The 3,286-nt window shown below is 48.6% G+C and overlaps 1 long non-coding RNA gene across 1 annotated transcript; it reads right to left on the reverse strand.

Moving 5' to 3' along the window:
* Positions 1-204: 204 nt before the first annotated feature.
* Positions 205-3,286, reverse strand: LOC120651273. The gene is made up of 3 exons (XR_005666019.1): positions 966-3,286; positions 617-887; positions 205-527 (listed from the first exon to the last, which is right to left on the reverse strand). It is a non-coding gene; the product is annotated as an uncharacterized LOC120651273 (long non-coding RNA).

Raw genomic sequence — 3,286 nt, forward strand, 5'->3', positions numbered from 1 at the left:
TCCAACAGCCCAGATGCCCCTTCCCCTACCTCCTCAGGAAAGGGCGAAGGCTCAGCTCCAAATGTAGCTAATGCCTTTTGATACTCCTCCCGGATGGCTATACTTTTTTCACTAATCTCTTGAGAGGCCGATTCCCATGTTACACGGTCATCCTCGGCCTCCTTCTCAAGCTTCGAGATAATTTCATTCTTCTTCTCAACATCCGCCCAAAGCTGACGAACCTCTGTCTGAAGGTTTATGATCTTCAAACTGTCTTGATCGATGGTGGCCCAAAGGTTCTCCATTATGCTCTCATTCAAATTTATACCTTCCTGCATCTTTTTAATAACACCTTCTTGCACCACCATCTTCTCAGTCAACACTTGGTTCTCAGACTTCAAGGAAACCCGAACATCCTCCAGAGCTTTGTTCTCCCTCTTCTACTGATTGTTCTCCTCCTTCAACCGAAGGATGTCGAAAGACATTGACAAAAACCTAGCCTCATCCTTCTTTGCGCCGCTCACAGCTACACGACTCGCCAAAAGAGCCTGCACAAAACTGAAATTGGCATACACACTCACCAAAAAACTCCTACAACCAAAGGAAAATCAAACCACACCAGGGGTACACTACGCACCTTCAAGCACAAGGATGCAGTAATCCTCCCAAGATCCCCGGTGCCATAAACTCCCAAGCTCTTCACGAAGCCTACACAAACGGAACATCTATTAGAGTAACCCTCTAACCCAAAAAGAACTGCAAAATGAACAACTTGCCTTGGGAGTCGAAGCACTCATCATCCTCAACAAGAGCAGGCTGACCCCCAACTTCCCCCTGGGCAGAAGCCCCGGCACCTGAGGGTTCCAGCTCTAGCAGCCCTCCGAGCACCGAAACCATGTTTGCAACGTCTACTTCAACAGCATACCGATGGTACGGATCAATATCAAGTCCCTAAAAAGCAGTACGATGAGGTATCAAAGAAGTACCTAGCTCAAAAAACTTGCTGGCATCTCCGGTTGAGGGAGCAACGGCCGTATCATGGACCTCTTGGCACTTCTCTCCGTTGTTGTTAGGCGAGGACACTCTCGGCGCCTGCGAAGCTATGACATCTGTGGGAACTCCAGCATCTCGACCTGCAACAAAGGGAGTTTCACCCTCAGGGTTAGCCATCTCTTCGTCATCCTTCTGAGCATCGGCACCAACGTACCTCCCCTTAAGCTGAATCTTCAGGGAATCCGTAGGTGAATCCTCATCGCTATCATCTTCCAGCAAGTTAACCATCCGAAGAGGGCCTCTTGGTCTCTTGTGGATATCAACAAACACTGAGCTAATGCTATCCGACACTGCATGAAAGGAACCAAATTGATCAAAATAAAGATCAATTCTCCTCCCCTTACGACGACGCCAAGGAACATTGCACTCCGTCGCACGGAGCTCCTTCATGAAATCCCATATCTTCCTTATCGATAGGAAAAGAATAACCGCTGGGATAAATACCTTTCTTTTTCCGCTCCACTGCTTTGCTAGCAAAGGACTTGGAGCTGGGGGCCAACGGAGGCCTCCCGGAGGTCCTCTTAGCAGCCTCAGACAAGCGCGAAGCCTTTGCACTAACAACATTCAAAAGATGGCTAGCACCAGCCTCGGGGACAGCCTTCTTGGTCCTGTTGGAAGCAGGCTCATCGCTAACTTTCACAGAAGAAGACGATCCTCCGGATCCCCTTCCTTTCTTATCGCGAGGAGCTTTGCGAGGTCCGTAGGCAACCTTCATCTCCAGCAAACTGTGGTTCACCCTAATCCACGCGGGACAACACTCAACAAATGAGTCATACTCCTTAAGAGTATATGGCCCACCTAGAACAACAGCCTCCTACTCAACTTCCTCCACAATCAAGTCATCTGAGATACCCGCAGGTCTCTCCAAATGGAATTTGGGAAATGGTAGCTTATCCTTCAAGCCGCTAACCTCAATCTTCAAAAAATTGCCTGGCAACCACCCATCAGTCAAGGGCCAAACCTTAGCGGCCAAAAACTCCTCAATCAGATCACGGCCACTGATAACACCCGCCGCAGAGGCAAAGGCAACACAACAATCCTTGTAACCAGGCACAGCCGTCCTGAAATCTGCCTTGGTCACATAAATGAATAGCTGAACCTTCATGGCAAGGGGATAAGAAACCCCACCCGAAGGATCAGACGCCGAAAAGGCGATCTTCGCATAAAACCAATATTGCACCCACTCATCTTCCCATTTGTTCTTCTGACAAAAAGACAACTCGATACGCTCAATCTTCTGGACCTTGTTCGACCTTCGGGGATGAAACGAACAGCATCCACTCTGAGCTGTATACAACTAATCATCATCTTCAAAGGAAACCTTCCTCCCCTGTGGATGCATCTCATAAAGCCTGCAAAAAGCATCTACACTCACAGGTCCCCCGAAGGTCTTGACCGCCCAGAAAAACTTCAACATTTGCACAAATGCGTTGGGAGTCAACTAGTGCAGCTTCAAACCAAAACGGATCAAAATTTCTGGTACTACATGATCAAGTGGAAATCGAAGACCAGCGACAAAGAAATCACGAAATACAGCGCACTCTCCCTCTCGAGGATCGGGGATCTCCTCACCTTCGGGAGCACGACACACTCGCGGCTCGAAATAAACTCTCCGAGCATAACCATCAACCAAATCCTTGGTAGCCAGGGATCGACCAAACCTTAAGGTCGGCGGAGGTTTCTCTTTCCCACCCATTAGCCCCGAAGGATCCATGTCAACTTGCGAGATATCCTGCTCACCTTCGGACAGGTTCTGTTGTTCTTCGGCAGGATGATCCGGATTCTCAGGATCAAACTCCTTGGCTGTTATCCTGACGCGAACCATGTCTAAGGAGAAATAAAAGATAAGTACAGCCCATTTCCAAAGCTCGCAGCGAAGGTCTAAATAGAAAAACAAAACTTACCAAGCTCAACAGAGATCCCACCAAAAGTCACAACTCTCAATCACGAACACTCAAGAAGATCGCTTTCACTTCGCGAAGAGGGGGGCGAATCAGCTACTGACACGTGTTCGATAGAAAACACGAGCAAGAGCTTCGCAAGAGCATGCGAGCATGAAAGTGACCCCCCTCCTCCCCTTTTTTTATAGAGGGGTAAAACAAACAGTAACTCGCAATGGTAAAATCGAGGAGAAGTTCAAACATCACCCAGCCATTTGACGACACGTATCCTTAAGACAACCTCCGGCTTTTGACACATTAAGCCAACCTCTGGCTCGTGACAACCTCCGACTCTCGGGGGAGACGTTCTCGTA

This window comes from Panicum virgatum, chromosome 1K (assembly GCF_016808335.1).
Source record: "Panicum virgatum strain AP13 chromosome 1K, P.virgatum_v5, whole genome shotgun sequence".
Lineage (NCBI taxonomy): Eukaryota > Viridiplantae > Streptophyta > Magnoliopsida > Poales > Poaceae > Panicum > Panicum virgatum.